The sequence below is a fragment of the Cricetulus griseus genome, chromosome 9 (genome assembly GCF_003668045.3).
Source record: "Cricetulus griseus strain 17A/GY chromosome 9, alternate assembly CriGri-PICRH-1.0, whole genome shotgun sequence".
In the NCBI taxonomy this organism is placed as follows: Eukaryota; Metazoa; Chordata; class Mammalia; order Rodentia; family Cricetidae; genus Cricetulus; species Cricetulus griseus.
In genome coordinates this window covers 15821415-15839377 of record NC_048602.1, presented here as the reverse complement: position 1 = coordinate 15839377, position 17963 = coordinate 15821415, and the positions used below count along the sequence as shown (strand labels likewise).

General features: G+C 41.3%; 1 pseudogene; it reads left to right on the top strand.

Annotated features, from left to right (window-relative positions):
- The first annotated feature begins 9837 nt into the window (after positions 1–9837).
- Positions 9838–10684, top strand: LOC113837907 (annotated as a pseudogene).
- Positions 10685–17963: the final 7279 nt, after the last annotated feature.

Here is a 17963-nt window from a genome sequence, read left to right as displayed (position 1 = left end):
CTGCCAAGCCCAATAACAGCTTTATCCACTAATTTAAAAGTCTTTCACTGATTAACAACAATACATCAATAAATAAAGTATATAAATGATCCTAGGGAATATGTTGCATCAAAATTAACATGTTGTTTATGGTTAATTTGCAAAATAAACTGAATCCAATACAAATACAATGCCCAACTATTTCTAAGAGAAAAGATGATTCCAAAGCGACATACAAACTGAAAACATTTCAGAATGCTCAATATATATATATATATACTATATATATAGATATATAGATATATAGATATATATATATATTCAGGTTGTGCTGGGTCTGCCTTTAATACCAGCACTTGGGAGGCATAGGCAGGTGGATCTCTGACACTTGGAATGCAGCCTTGTCTACAAGAACTAGTTCCAGGACAGCCTTCTAAGCCACAGAGAAACTCTGTCTCAAAAAACCAAATACAGTACACACCTTGATACAATATGACTTCTACATTTATCAGGGAAGCAACAATAATAAAGAATGCCTACAATATTTGTAACAGAATAGAGAATTGAGAGAAAAAGCCAAGAACAAAAGCAGGAAAATGAGCTTTTATACAAAAGACTAAAGTAATCTCAGCCAAACACAGATACCTATGATTCCATGTGTACAGAAATTAAATAAAGACAGATTTCACAACTGCAACAAAAAGTGACCCCTAAACAGTTAATTTTCTGACTCTCCAGCAACTGATATTTCTTCCAGAGAGGCCCCATGGTCTGGGACCCTATCAACAAATGTAAGCCATCTCCTACAGAGCCTTCTATGACTCTACAGCCCCTTGTGCCCCCTTGTAGGTTCAGGCAAACCCAGCCCAAGTGATGTCCAATCAAAAGACAATGTGAAGAAAAAGTGAATGTCTGCTTCCAGTTGAATGGATGATGTCACAAGATGTGGCATCTTCCCTATTCACCTGCAAAATACTATGGTAACCTGAAATACCTCTACATTGCAGAAAATCCTTTTGTGCCCTGGAACTGAACTTCACTTGAATCACATGATGGTGGCTGTCAGTAGCCGTCAGTGTTGAAAACACTCTAATCATGTATTGCTGAAGGATGATTCCCATGCCCTCCTAGCAGTTTCTAAACTATCAGTAACATTTCTAAGACAAACCTGAAAGTGGAGTGTAATATCCAGAACTTCTAGAATCCAGACCTTCAGTTTTCCAATCTGTCTTCCCACTGCTAAACAAAAGAAAAGCCTGTATCACTGGACAGTGATATTATCAGCTCATAGTCTCTCATGCAGGGAAGGCAGAGCCTCTCCTTCCACAGGGAATCCACACTCAACAAAGCTCAGAGCCCAAGGTGTAGGGTCCAGCCCTACTATTTCTTTCAGGTTGGAGGGAGGGATCTGTGGAGTAATAAAGACAAAAGAGCCAATCACTGTTGAAAGAAGAATGCCAATTTTATTTAGAGGGTGGTTACATCTACACCATCAGCAGGACCCTAGGAAGTAACTCAGATCAAAGTCCAAGTTCTTAAGCCTCTGGCAATATGCAGATAATCTGCATATTTGTACACAGGCCCTGTTGTCAGGAGGGAAAATAGGAAATAGCACCTAGCTCTGAGGCAGCCAGTAGCTCCCCCAGGGTAATGCAGATCAACCCTACATATGAGGAGAAAAGCACACTCCCAGAGGTACCCTACTGGTCACCCCTTAAACATATAAAAATAGAAATTAGTATCTGTCTTAGTATTTCCAGGATGTCAACATCTATCGTGCCCATCATAGAAAAGCCTGCCTGGCCCGTGCAGATCCTCTGTCTTAGGTAAACAGATATCCCTTGAAAATAACGCATCATTGATAACTCATTTGTCCTGCAACTCAGTTAGACATGCACTGAGGGGTAGTTTGCTGTGAAGGAAAGCATGATTTGCTTTCTCCACAAATGGCTCTTGACTTGCTGTTTTTTTGTGCCACAGGCAGACTAGGACTAAAAGGAAGCTGCCCAGAAATTTAATCCTGTGGTCTAGCGATTCCTTTTCATACCTGAAGTGACCTTTAGTATGAGTTCCAAACGACAGAAGTCTCCCTAAAGAGGAGGCACCCTGATCTCACAAGTCTAAATAATTTTGAGTAGCCAATTGAGAAATCTAGAAAAGTTACCCAATTAAAATTTAAATTGCCCATTCAGACTAGAGAATAAATATAATTCTAAAGATCTTAAGGCAGACGGAACCTCCCCTGAGAACTATGCAGGATGCTTGCTGTGTTAAGTGCCTGAGGGGCAGCTAAGCCACAAACTCCCAGGTGGCTGCAATTGCAGCCACTTCAAAAGTAGCAAGGTCAAGATCTCTCCCATGTCAGTAAGGAAAAGCTGGTCTTCTCCAGGGATCCCATTGTTATGTCTGTACCACGAAAACTGAGGCTGCAATCCCATCATCTCTGCAGCTTCACCAAGTGGCAACTTTGGAGGAAACACTTAAATATTTCTCCAGAAGGAGCGTTACTTAGCATATCAAAGAGTGTAGGAGCACACCTTGTGAGTTAAATTATACCCGTGGACAGCCAAAGAGACTGTATTTTAAGCAGGCATAAGGCCAGCAGAGGAACATGTGGGAAAAGGTTGGCTTGGCTTCCAGCTTTACTAAGCAGATATGGCCAATGATTACGAAATTTGTTCCTTTAAATCCTTATTGCCAGCTGCCTTTCCAAGATTAAGGTTGGAGCTGACCATAACCGGTCACACCTGTTTCTAAGAATCCATCAGCACCAAGGCTGACAGATTTCTCATTAGCATCCAATGGCTCATTAGAAGGCTGAACAAATCAGCAGGAACCAGGAATATACAACACTCCAGCACCCAGACTAGAGATTCAGCATTCTGTGGAAAAATGCAAATAGACCTCGGAGCCCACAACAAAACTGGATCTGGCCCTCTCCAAAGACTCCAGGGAAAATCTATTCATTTAACCAGAGGCTTTGTCTGCACAGAGGACACCCAAGGATGACTTGCTGCGGAGGTGTTAGAATTATGCACTATTAAAAAATTTAAAATATAAATAAGTATGTTGAGGGGAGCCAAGAGCACCCTCAAGGTCCCCCTTGTATAAGCAAATAAGCTTTTAAGGTGTGATTGACAAGTTCCACCATAGCCTGCCCTTGGGGGTTGTGAGGAAGGCCAGTTTTGGGGATAATTACAAAATCCGGACAAAACTGATTAAAACTTGACACATGGTAGGGCTATTATCCTTCTTAGAGGCAAATCTACCCATTGATACACTCTTATAAGGCTGTCTTAAATTTAGAGATGAGACCCTGAAACCAAAATGCTGACAATCAGCAGGGTGCAAAGGAATATTGAAATTACAATCCCTTAAATCTATCACAAGTAAATGATAATTTTTGGGTACGGCCACAGGGGCTGGCATCCCTGCCTGAGTGGCACCCATGGGCATCATGGTCTTATTGACCTGTCTCAAGTCTTGTAACAGCCTCAATTACCTTTTTTTTCTTAAAACCAAATATTGGGGTATTCCAGGGAGAAGTAGAAGGAACAATGTGACCAGCATTGAGTTGTTCCTGAACCAGGGCATGAGCAGCCTCCAATTTTATTTTAGATTGGAGCCATTATTCTACCCAAACAGGTTCATCATTTTTCTAGGTGATAGGTATTGGAGGTATAGGAAGCTTTGGGTACAATCGCCCCCATTAAAAATGTCCCAATCCAGCTAGGTGTTCGTAGCCCACACCTTTATTCCCAGTACTTGGGAGGCAGAGGCAGAAAGATCTCTGTGAGTCTAGGCCAGCCTGGTCTCCAGAGCGAGTGCCAGAATAGGCTCCAAATCTACACAGAGAAACCCTGTCTCAAAAAACCAAAATAAATAAATAAATAAATAAATAAATAAATAAATAAAAATAAAAAAAATAAGAGTCCCAATCCTCTCCTGTCTCCAGGGGCCCTCTGTACCTGGGGTCTATCTGAAACAGACAAGGGGTCACCCTGTAAATTCTTCCCAATCTCTTCTCCTGCCTTGCTCTTTAAGCATACCCTACACAGGAGGCTTGTCCCCATTGCTTCTAGGACATCTGGGTTCATACCTAAATTACTTACAGATAAATATTGGGGGTACACCTAATTGTTTGGCAATTTTAAGGAGCAGAATCTCTAGCTAAACCAAATTGTATATTTAGACTTTAGTTATTAAATGATAAAAATTATGAGGCTGAGAAAAATCTACCATTTTCATTAAACAATCTGTAACTCCATCCCTTTAGCCAGTAGACAGGGGAAAGGCCTGAACAGCTCCCAATGTGACCCATAAAACATAGCAATTTTTTAGGTGAACAGCATATTTAATTTGTCCAAATAACATTTTGAACCTGATCCTCTATGTATAGAATTGTCTAAACAATTTAAAGAGACATAAAAACATAATGATTCTTAGTCCATAGATTAAATGAATCATATTATTAGATGGGGAGAGACCATTGCAACAGCACATAAATTCATTCTCTGAGCTGTGGTTGGGGCCTTCTCTCTTGCATATTTTTACTAGTAATAACATAAGCTGCTCTTCTATCAAAGAACCAATAGTAAAAATTGACATAGTATTTTCATGGGACTGCTCCTTACTATTTTGGGAATCTGAAAGGATGTATTAGCATAAATTGCAACAGCCCAATATTTGGAAACTGATTATCAATTTTCCTTGAAATCAATTAATGATTTTAACAGGCAGCTGTCTCCTGAGAGGCTTTTTCTCAAAAACCTTTATCAAATCATGTATCAACATTTACTTTCTAGATTTTTCTTTACAACTATAAAAATTTAAGAGGATTTCAGTATCTTCTCCTCTGCCAAATTCCATATAATCATCCATAGATTTCCCCTGCCCTCAATCAATGCTATGGGCTTCTGTTATTTTTCCACTAACTGAATCTTGAGGATTCAAAGCAACCTCTACTGTTAAGACATTGAGTGACCAATTGAATGTTCTTATTGACTATAATTAAAGCAATTTTGGTAGCTAATTTACTATGTCTGAGACAAACCATATCCAAGGCAATTTAAGCAGTTCCTTTTGTCAGCATTCATGTATTCACAATCCTACATATATCAAACATTCATGTGTGGCCACATTAAACATTCACAACTTGCATACATCTCACATTTCTCATTTTGCCTAGGTTATGATCAGTTTGTTGAACTGAAAAATCCCCAATTGAAATCTCTGGTAACACAGCAGTTACAGTCAATTCTTGTATTATGAGCAACCAAAATTTGAACAGATCCAAATTTACCTATGTTGCCTTTCTTTCTCCATAAGGCCGTAAGCACAGTTTCTGGCTGGCTGTATCAATAGCATTTTTATACATGTGACTGGAGTCAGCCAAAGCTACATCTCCCAAGGCTGCAGTTATCTAAGTTCTGACATTGACCTTACCCTAGCCTTCTCCCCTCTGACCTGCTGTAGGTCATCTGTGGCTGCTTCCCTCTCCTGCACCTGGGGAAAAAACCCAGTTCTCTATTTTCTCATCTGTTGGTACTCTCTCTGACTCTGTGGCCTTCCTGATCATGTCCAAAGCAATCTCTAGAAGGCTCTGTGTATTTCCTTCTCCCCTTGCCCTGCACTCTCTAATGCAATAACATTTTTAACTGAAGATTCTGTTGGTCTGATATCTAAACAAATCCCAATAAACCTATGCATGACATTTGTATTTACTATTGCTCTATTTTTCTCATTTTTCTATTTTTATATATATTTTCTTTTTCTATTTTTCTATATTTTAATTTCTTTTTGAGACAGAGCTTCTCTTTCCAATCCAGCTCCATTCAGAGCTGTGGCACATTACAGTACCTTACAAGCCTAACTCTCTCAGGAGTTGAGGCAACCATGTCAATGCACACACTCCTACCTTGACCTTGATGCTGCCCAGCAAATCCACTAGTGATCTGTCAGTGTGTATTCCCTTCTTTCTTCATCTTGGTGAGGACCTCCACTATGTAGTATCCAGTGCTACTACTTCTTACAGGTTCCAGCAAGGGACATGCAGATTAATAAAGACAAAACCACTGGTCACTCTTGAAAGAAAAATGCCAATTTTATTTAGAGTGGTGTTGACTTCTATAGCATCAGCAGCTCCCTAGAAAGTAACTCAGATCAAATTCCAAGCTCTTTAGCCCCTGGCAATATGCAGATAATCTGCATATTTGTAAACAGGCCTTTTGGGAGGAGGGAAAATAGGAAATAGCACCAAGCTCTGAGGCAGCCAGTAGCTTCCCAGGTGTACTGCTGATCAACCCTAGATAAGAGAAGAATAGCAGACTCCCAGGGGTCCCCCACACCAAGGGCCACTGCCCAGCTCAACACAGGGACCAGCAGAACTTCAATGTGGCTCATGGTCCATCCCAGCCCAAGCAGTTCAGATTCTATAGCTCAGCCAATCTGCTCTTCCTGGTCTGGGGACACAGGCCCACACACTCACCATGGCATGGCTTGTGGTCTTCCTTATAGCTCTCCACAGCAGAACAAGAGGAGAATCCTGGAAGGAACCTGTAAGCTACCCTCTACTGGTTCTCCTGATGGATTAGCCTTCCAAAAGTTCATCCTTAGTTAAGACTACCCTGCTGGGCTTCAGGATTTCAGCAGTCACCCTCCTGAATGAGCAGAGATCAAATGACTCATCACACAGGTACTCCCAGATTTGCCCTTCCACACTATAGTCAGTTATGGTCCTGATGTGGGAAATTAGTAATTTAGTAAAATCCTCCAATCTGGCAGAGCACATCCTGTTCCTCTTCCATGGCACAGGTTGCTGTGTGTGCACATTCAATTACATGCTCAATGTTCAGCACACCAACCCTTTGCTTCAAAGCTGGGAAGTCCTGCAACCAAACACAGAGCACATTCAAACAGCATCTGTTGTCAAACAAGAAAAAGAAGAAGAAGAAGAAGAAGAAGAAGAAGAAGAAGAAGAAGAAGAAGAAGAAGAAGAAGAAGAAGAAGAACAAGAAAGCCCTGGATGAGAACACAATGAAGTGGTTATAAAAATGTCTTGAAGACAGAGAAAATGATAGTGGATATTATTGTATATATAACCCCCAAAAGTTATATTTAAAAGTTGAAACAGGCATTATGGTCATATGCTCCAGAGACTGGGGATTTGTATCAGAGCACATCCAGTACTACTCACACTATTTTTCTCAGGGATATCATCTTAAACCTGGAAAAAACAATTCTGTTAGGCAGTGCAAGACCATTTTATCCAGTTCTTTTTCTTAGGTTGAAATGTTGTAACTACAGGAATTTGGTTTCATGATGAGTTCTTTTCTTTATCTAGATTCTTGTTTGCCTGATCCATGAAACTGAGAAATGGAATTCAGGACATTTATGAACATCTAATATTGGTTACCTGACTCCACATGGTAAATGTCAACTACTGTCACAGCAGGAAATCTCTCTTCCTCCCTACTTTCTGTCTATAACTACACCTGCCTTGCAGTTGGTGAATGAAATTCTTAGACGGGTTCCTCCTTCATTTGTAAATTCACAATAAAATCTTGAGAACTTGGAGGATATTCATTTACTTGTTATTTCCTTCCCAGAGAAAAGTCAAGGCCCAAGCTAGAATGAATTGGATGACTGTCTTTCCAGTAATGAGCAGGAGAAGCAGGATTAGGTGTTCAAAGTAATTCTCAATTACATAGTGTGAGGCAAGCTTGAGCTATGGGAGACATTGACCAAAAGCAGTGGTTCTCAACTTTCCTAGTGCTGTGACACTTTAATTCATTTCCTCATGACATGGGGACCCTCCCAACTGTACAACTGTTTTCAGTGCTACTTCATGACTATAATTTTGTTGTTATTAATTATAATATAGAACCCACAGGTGGAGAACCATTGCTCTGAACTGATACATATTAATGTGTAAACACCACTGAAGATAAAAATGAAACGAAATTCTTAAGCTAGGAAACAATGGAAAAATAGAAACAAAGGGATTATGGCCATAATGCATTTAAGGAAAGGAAATTTTTAAAATGTTATCAGTAAATCAGTTTTTTAAACAGATAAAAATAAATGAAGTATGCTTAGCTATACTAACTTTCAAACAATGTAGACTCTTTCCTAGTAGGGATACTGTCACTAATAAGACATTGTGTGAATTTTGTCATATCTAAAATGTTAGCTACTGAGTACTGTAGGGTGACTCATGGAGCTACAGCCAATGGCCTCTACCTGAAACCTCTGAGCTGACTTAACTGTATCAAACAGGATGGCACACATATATCTGCATAGCAGAGTTGCCTTATTATAAATTCAATGTTCATTTGTGAAGATAACATTTCCAAGCTGTCTCTGTTCATTCACATGACATGAATTAAAACATGCTGGGAAATTACAAAAACATTAGTTATATCACAGTCAAGACCCTTTTCATGATGGTGACTCCAGCAGCTGATTGCCTGCCCTGTTTCTCCTGCAGTGTACCCAATACACTACTCCTCTTGTTTTGGTCTGAAGACATAAGCAATGCTCCAAATGCATATTCTTTTCCTCTGACTGCTTTGGATAGTTGACTACATGACTCAAATGGACAATTTTAAATCTCTGAGGTGGGACAGTCATTTAATTGAAGAATTTTGGAGGTGTAATATAGAGGTCAGTCAGGTCATTGCCATGGAGAACAACAGACTGGAATCAAAGCCACTGACATCAACATAAGAGTGCTTGTCTCAGAAACATTTTTTCAAGATGGAAATGCAGCTGCCCTAGAATTAATATGCCTTTCCAGGGAGAAATCACTTTACACACTTAGGAGGTTAATATAGAAAAATCTCTTTATTGATGGTATGCATCCAACTCTACGTAAAGCTCAAAGAGGAGCCAGTTTAGACATTTTTGCATTCCACTAATGACATCATCATTAAGTGTCTTTAGGTTCATACTCCAGGTTGAACTTTGAACAAGCTAAATAGCGGGCAACTTGTAGGTCTACATACTTAGGCATATGTGAGGATTACACAGCAAAAGATATGCCAAAATAAATTAAGTACACCTGTGATCTGGCCTTGAATTAACCTATGCTTGCCTATGCCTCAGGAGTGCTGGGATTTAAGCTTCTAAGGAAAAGAGCATCTTGTATACTACTCTGGGTGGAGGGGAGAAGAAAGGAATAGACCTCTATGAAGTAGCAGGAACACTATATGAGGGGACGAATTCAAGAGGCAGCTACTCAAATGGCACCACACAAAGGGATCAAAGGGTATCTCTAGAACATTACTAAGCCAAAAGTGGCCATTGGACCAATAACAACAGCACCATATGGTGGGAGGAGTTGGGTTCTCTGGATCTGAAGCAATCTTTCCAAAAAAGGCCCTGGCTAGAGACACAGGCCAAGTCCAAGTTTTAGACAAGGGTCTGTGTTTTACTGTCAATAATCCAGGCCTTTAAGGGAATATCCCAAGACCTAGGCCCAGGCTGGTAAAGCTGACAAATGAAAATTAAAATTAATAAAAGTTTCAGAACTTGGGCCTTGAAAAGGGAATTTCTACAGGTAAGGCAAAATTTAATTCATTAAATCAGGAGTGCCATGGCTGGCACCAGACACCTTGCTCTCAGAGAAGGAAAGGCAACTGTCCAACACTCGTGTTAACATTCTTTTGCTAATTGCTGGTTGTAAACATCCTGCACCCTCCATAGGTTGGAAGTCTGTTGGCCCCAGGCTTCTGCATCTCAAGCCCAGCCTGGCCCCAGCCTCTGTGGTTCTCTTGACCTAGCAGCAGCCCACCAAGCCCGCAGACAGCCAGGTCACCAGCGATGCCCCAACAGCCCAGGGGTCCCAGGCAGAGGGCCATGCCGAGCCAGAGGGCAGAGAAGGAAGCCGGCTTTGAGGCAGAGGGGGAGGACAAGGACGACAGCTTCCTCCTGCTGCAGCAGTCTGTGACTCTGAGCAACTTGACCGATGTGGACCAGCTCATCGCCAAGATCGGTGAGACGCTGAAGCTGGACACAGCTCACGATGGCCCTGCCTCGCCGAGTGCTGCCCCGGGCCCCCCACCCCTGCGGGTGCTGGCTGCGATCTCAGTGGAACAGAACCGGTCCCGGCGAGGCAGATGCTGCGATCTTCTGTGTCTTCAGAGACCGGGGCCCCAGCTCACCCCGGATCCATTGGCTGCATGCTGTGGGAGCTCGGGCACATGCCGAGCTGGGCGGCTCCCTACTGCCTGGAGGAGCTCACCATGGGAGCCAGCGGCCTATGCCCTGTGTCCCTGCAGCCTGGCCTTGAGGGACTTCCAGTGACAGGCAAGCCTAGCACCCCGCAGCCTCTCTCAGGCCCGTGCTGGCGGGGTTGACCCCAGAGCAGAGCCATGTCCTGCCTTCTGCAACAGCGACCTGGATCTCAGCCTGAGACCCTCACCAGCTCCTGCAGCAGCTCCTGCTTTCGGGAAACCTCATCAAGGAGGCAGTGCTGAGGCTACATTCACTACAACTACAGCCACAGGCAAATCTTTCCTCACACCGATTCCTCAAGCCTCTGTCAGCCCCTGTGCAGGAGCCACCATCACCTGGGAGCCCTTAAGCAGCCTGCAGCGACCCTGGCACTTGGGTGAGGAGGGCACTGCTCAGAACTGGGGAGGACTTTCTTGTCCCTGGCAGCTAACAAGCAGGGTAGCTACCTCACCAGCCTGTACCTGCGGACCAAGGCATTCACCCAGATGTGGCTAGTGACAAATCTACACTTGGCACCCAAGTGCTGGAATTGTGGCTGAAGTGATTATAGGATTTAAACTTAACTGAACTGCTTTTGAATAAATGTGTTCAGGTTTTTGTTAAAAAAAAGAGGAAAAAAAAGATCCTGCAGCCAAGGGGATAATTGACAGTACCCAGGGACCCTCTAACCCTGCTAGCCCATGCCCTGACTTATTTCACTCAAATGTATCTCACTTAAAATATATAGTTACTGCTATACTCTGTACTTTGTATAACCTGAAGTAACCATGGAAACCCTGTAATTTGTGGCTTTCAACCTTTGGTCTTCCCCTGTAAAAGCTTCTCTTTTTGGGTGGTTAGGATCTCACTGCATGCCGGGCAGTGAGATCCTAGCTGGCCAGCTTGAAATAAAAAGAAACCTTTTGCTTTTGCATCAGAGTGTGAAAACCTTGGTTTAGTCTCTGGGCTCCAGGAACCTGGCACAACAATTTGGTTTCCTGACAATGAAACTCAAGACCCTACCAGGACTCAGAACTCGTAGGTATTCAACTCCAACTAGTTGGTTGAGTAAATGTTTTATATTTTTCTGTTAAGTTCATGTTCCTCTAATTTATGTATGCTAGGGAAACAGGTAATAGAGGTAACAGGCCAAGAGCTTGGCAGATTTGCCTACAAGGCCAGGCCTGGGCAACCTAGGAGAAGTCCTCAACTTTTCTTCTAGGGCAGGTATTCTATGGAGAGTTGGATCAAACCTGCAATCTAGGTTTAAATAGGTGCTCTAATTGAGAACTTCTGTTGGTAAAATCGGGGGTCCAATTGAGGACTTCCAATGGGAAATGTAGGAATCTAGGTATAGACACTTTATTCCTAGTCTCAGCACTGTGTTTGTTGTTTGTCAGTTTGTCTTCTCTGGAAAGATTATGAATCACGACAGAATCTAATGGGACAGACCCCTTCCTCCCCTTTGAAAATCAGGGGGGAAGTTACAGCCTGGTGGAGGACAGTACCCTCTGGCTCCTTGCATGTCCCTAGACCAGCCTGGGCTGGCAGCCTCCTGATGGAGGCTCCTGGGGCTACATAAAATCCTGTGAAAGGCAGGCACTCAGAGCCTGCTTGTCCCAGGGCTTGGGTAAGAGCTGGCTTCCAGAAGGACATGCCCTGCCCCATCATCCCTGCAGGGTGACATTGGCCTACAGCATGCCTTCTGGGAGCAAGCATCCTCCACATAGGCCTCTGTCAGGGGTGGGTTCAAGGATGACAAATCCTTGGGAGAAAGATGCCTGTGGGGTGCACACTGGGCTAGCCAAGGGGTGGTGCCTCCAAATCTAAGTGTGCCCCTCTGGCCCTGCATTCCTGGGAAGCTGAGGTCCCAGAAGGTCTATGGGCAGAAGGGGTTGAGAGGGTAGCAGCAGGCCTGTGATTTCTGGAGGGAGGGGCATCATCAGTGTTGCTCAGCCACCCAGGGAATGTTGTTCAGTGTTGCCTCTTCACCATTGCCCAGTAAGTGCAGAGAGTGTGAATGCAGCCTGGGTGGCACTTGCTTGCTCATGAGGCCAAAGGGCATGAGTGAACCTTTGGAAACCTTGCTGCTCTTAGGAAAAACATGGTCCCCTAAAGTTAACACTCACTGTCTCACTTGCCTGTCACAGCTCTCTCCAGTGCTACCAGATGGGATTCCTGCACCCTGACTGAAAAGTTGCCCACTCCTAGGCAAACAGGCTTGGCTTTGTGCTGTAAAGTTACAGCCTATGGATGCCAGGTTACTGTTATGACACTGTAGCCAGACTTCCCTCCACCAGGGCTGCTCTGGTCATTCAGATTCAAGGGCTGGTTACAAATTGTTATTGGTTAGGGTAATGAAAAATGTTTTTCAAAACCACTGGCAGCCAAGGACAGTTTGTGCTCATCAGTGCTGCCTCCATTTCTTCCTAAGCCAATTATGTTAAATTATTCCATTCTGTATACTTTGGGAAGCTTTGACATTTACAGAAAAGTCAAAGATACATTATGTTTTAAAATAATGCTTTTCCTTCCACAGGAAAAAAAAATATATGTGTTCTAGTTATCCAAACGTAATGAGTTACATTTATTTGTCATCATTTTAAAAAATTGGTACATATTATTATTATTATAAAAAATAGGCTTTTAGGGTATAGGTTTTATGTCAACTAAAATATAATAATATATAAAAGGTGTATTAAGTTTATTGTCAGCGGCCGGGAATGCAGTGCCTGCACTGTGTTGTTCCTGCTAACAATTAAGATGGAGAAATAAGGTTAAAAAATGGATGGTATGTAGATGTGATGGCTATGTGAAGACTTGGTATGATCAGTCTGATGCAAGAAGACCAAATGTGTTAAAACATTAGATGTAGGAGATGTGAAATGGGGGTGCACATTCGGATGTCCACAGAATACACCAAAGCATCACAGAAGAGCATTGGAAAGAGCTTAAGGTGTTGAGAGAAGGATTCTGCTTCTCTGAGCAATAAGCAATAAAACAGGAGAGTTGTAAGGAGGTAAGAAATTTATAAAAGTTACTAAAAAAAATTAAAGGAGAGCTGGTAAACCTCAAGTGAACAGTAAAAGGAACAAACAGTTGAGAGACCAGAGAGTGCAGAGAGGCACAGGGAAAGATACTCTCAGGATTTAGAGGAAAATAAGAAGACAAGGTGGTCAGTTCAGCCATGCACCCCTGAGTGAGAATCACTGAGAGAGGGGGAAAGAAAGAGACCAAGAGAAAAGGAGACAGATGTCTAAGATGGGGATGCCTGAGGGAATCAGAGAAAGAGCTTAAGGGAATGTAAAAAAAAAAATAGAGGGAGTCAAAGAAAAGTCATAAAAGTGTCAGAGGAAGATGTAAACAGTTTGCTCTGGGCTCTCATATCTGCATATACAAAATTAAAAAAATGGTAATATGGATTAAAAATTTTGACCATAGCAGGTTAATTCTGTTTAAAAGTTTGTTTATTGCTCAAAATTTATATATACTTGGTAGAAAGTTCTACCTATGTTTTCTGGTATGCACATAAGTTTTGTTATAAACAAGGAGCTAAAAGAAAAATGGTTTAAATATTTTTGCTGTCTAGTGCTAACAGCAGCCAGTCATTTATGGATATAGCTCACAATTTATCTCTGAGCCCTGTTCATTAAATTTGGGTAATCAGGAATTCAGATGTCTTTTTAGAAAGGATGGTAATAGAAATACTTTATGTTTAAACCCGCTAAAAATTACAAAGAATAAAAAATTAAAACTAGTAGTACTAGGAATTGATAAGATAAATTTAACTGTCACCCAGGTGATAATGGTTTTAAAGACATAAAAGGTACATTATTTTTGATATTGCAAGAAGACATTAAATTTTTTTTTAATTATTTTTAAAATGGCTAAATTTATAAGGTAATATTTGTGCTTTTATTATGTTGCTAATGTTTGTACTTAAATCAAAGAACCAAAATTTAAATTCACAGCCATAAGCTCCACATGCTAACCAAAAGTTGAGCTGTTCATTTCATCTGGTACAGTAAGACAAAGACCTAAGTTTAACAAAGGGCTTAAAATAACTTCTAAGTCCATGGGTCTCAATTCTTTGGAGGTTTAAAATCAAATCAAAACAAAACAAAACCAAAACCCTTTTATAAGGGTAGTCTAGGATCCTCTGTATGTCAGATGTTTACACTGATAACAACAGAAAAATTTTGTAACAGGCATTAAAACATTAAATTTTAAAGGTAAACCAGACAATATAGTCTTAGCTTTATAAAAGCTGCTAAACTATTGTAAGATGTTAATAAATACAAGTTACTAGCCATCCTTATAAATATACAAGTTCATTGCTTATAGTCAAGCTAAATACTAATGATTTATAATAGGGAAAAACTTCACTTAGTCCCTTGTATATGTTTTCAAAGGTTAAGCTTAAAACAAGTAACTGAAAACAAGTTTCTAGATTTTCCCAGGCAGACTTCTAATACTACAGAGATCTGCAGAATATAGAATTTAAAATGTTAACTACAAAGCTTATAATATCAGTCAGAATTCCAGATCCTGACAATGACCCAAGGTCTCCAAAGAAGATTATGGGGTACCATGGTTTGCAATGACGCTGACCCCAAGGTCTTCAGAGTGGGGACGTCCAGCTCTAATCATGAATGGTTATTTTTATTCCCTTTAATTACATTCTGTCCAATTCACTGGGTTACATAGGTCTATATTTGTGTCCTGTTTAGTGCTATCATAATGATTCTGTGGTTCATATCTCTGGCTTGAGTAATTTTTTACCATATACCTGTGCTCTGAATCTCCTTGCTATGAGGTTTGCAAATATTGTCTCAGAAAGTACACATTAATATCTAATTAACAAATAAATTCCATTTTTGTCTCTATGCCTACAATTTTAGTTACATACCTATTGTTGAGCACAAATACACTTTTTTTAATGTATGAGCTTTTCCTCCAATAAGTTGAGAAGATTCTCTTATTATCTTTAATATTTGACCATATTTCCATGAGATGGCATTTTAAGGGATTTATTTCACGGATGTTTGTGTTAAATGTATCATCCATGTTTTGACTGTAGCTCAAAAGGGAGGATCAGTGCCTATTGCTTTCTGGAATTGTTCACACCCAGCTTGCCATGCATACTCTACACAATATACAATAAGCTGTAGGTTTTGGCAATATAATCAGTGCATCTTCATTCAACAGACAAGAATAAGGGTAGTCTTCCTTCCAATGATGCATATTTCTATATAAATGTGGGTATGGTAAATGTGGGCATGGTAACCAGCTGTGCTATCCTGCTTTTGCTACCCTGTGTCTGACATGGACACAATAATATAAATAGTGATAGCAAAAGTCAATGGCAGTATATACCTTTTTTATGACTACTGTGAAAAATCCAAGTATCAGTAAAAGTGCCTTCCTTCTTAACATTTTCCTCATTTCCCACCTTTTTGTGAGTCTGTGATTCAGCAGATGTAGCCAGGAGATTGTGGAGTTGGCCACCCTGCTTCCTGGTGTGACAGTTCCCTTCATGTGTGTGTATATCTCCTTGCAGAATGGTGTCACCATATTCCAGACTGGGAGGTTGAGATAAATTGTTACTAGTGCAATGCATAATAGGTAGTACACTACCTTTCTGTATGCATGTGTAGCATGTTTATGCAATATCCTCCAATTTGTTGATTTTTAAATCTTTATCTTGAGATATCCTAACAGTGTTTTCTGTGCCTGGGGCTATTATTTCAGCCTTAGTTATGTCCTTTCTCTTCTTGTTCCTGTAAATGCAATTATAATCCCTCATTACTTCCTTACTTATGAGAGTTGCATATTCTATTTCTGGCATTATAAGTATTACTTCCTTTAAGGGTGATTTTCTATTTATTCTAGGCCTATTATTTAATTCATATGTTGCTATCTCTAAGGCCAGAGTTATCTTATTATCTCTCATAGATTCTAATTTATTTTTAAGCATTCCATTGAATCATTCTATGGCTCCTGCTACTGTGTGGTTATAAGCTGTATGAAAATCCCACAGGATTCCTAAAATTCTAGTCACTCTTTGTGTTTGTTGTCCTGTGAAGTGTGTGCCTTGATCAGATTGTATTATATTGGTTGCTCCATATTTTGCTGCCCATGTCCATAATGTCAATATGGTGGTTGCTTGATTTGGGGTTGTGGAGGACCTGGCTAAACCCAGTATTGTATGTATATCCACCATAGTGCATGGGTATTGATTCTGTTTTTAAAGATTTTCTTTATTCATTATGCATATAACATTCTGCTTCCGTGTATATGTGCACACCAGAAGAAGGCACCAGATCTCATAATGGATGATTGTGAGTCACCATGTGGTGGCTGGGAATTGATCTCAGGACCTCTGGATGAGCAGTCTTAAGAGACATCTCACCTGCCCCCAAATTTATTATATTTATTTTTATTTTTTGTGCACTCATGTCTGTGTTTAGGGTGTCAGGTCCCTTGAAACTGGAGTTACAGACAGTTGTGAGCTGTTATGTGGGTCCTGGGAACTGAACTTGGGTCCTCTGGAAGAGCAGTCAGCCTAACAACTGAGCCATCTCTTCAGCCCTGGGTATTGATTCTTATGTGTTCTTCTAAGACTTGGAAGTTTCCGAATTCACCAAGTTGGCATTAAGGTGTATAGTAATCTACCCATACTCAGTAATTTTAGGGAGTGTCTCGAGCCCTTACCAGGTTTTGACCACAGATGAATGACAAAATCAGTGAGTTGGTTTGAGTATATAAGTTTTACTTCACACTTATGTCAAAGCAACACAAACATAAGCAAACAATCCTAACAACCACAGACAATAGGCTCACAGCAGGGGTACCTCTCCTGCAGCAGCCCACAGATTCAGGCTAGGGACTTCCTCTCCTCTGGATTCAGGCTGGCAAGTCTCCAGTGTCATGGACTAGGGGTCAGAAAGGGCAGCACTCAGCTTGATAGACTGGTTGTCTCAGGTTAGCTGAGGAGAGCTCCAGGACATAAAGTTATGGTACACTCTAAAATTCCCAGTTCTGCGCTGGTCCTTAAATAGTTCACTAACTCGTGCCAATCACACTTTGCCACACGTCACACATTCTCATTCTTATCTACAATGGCTGCGCTGCATAGTGGACGAATGCTCCCTTTTCTTTAATCTTTCTTCAGCCAGGACTTTGCCTTCCTGTTTATAACCTCCATTCTAATCTCCCTCCTGCCAGGTTTTTGCCTGCCTGGTTACAAGTCTCCTTACAGGGAGGGTGGTGTTTCTGGAAAGCCTTCAGTCCCTGATTTCCACCCACTCTTCCCACATTATTTTGGCTTTTGGCCTGTGTACTGTGGTTGCCTTTGGGGTGGTGGTACCTTGAAGGCGTTGCTATACAGCTTGGATGAACAAGTTTGCTGGGGAGTTAAATTTGTTACTCTACCTAGCCAGTCCTATCTAGTTGCCAAATAAATTAGTTATCCCCAGCACATTCCTCAGAGCTCTTCCTAGACTGAATCCTGCAAACTGTCTGGAGCCCTTTCCGGTTTTGACCTGGGTGGAATGACAGACTTAGCGAGTTAGTTTTTAATATGTAAATTTTACTTCACACTTATGTCAAAGTACCACACAAGCATAAGCAAACAATCCTAAGAACCACAGACAACAGGCTCACAGCAGGACTACATCTCCTGCTGCAGCCTGCAGGTTAGGGCTCACAACTTCTGGTCCTCTGAATTCAGTCTCCTGAGGTCCCAGTGTCATGGTATTGGCTTTCAG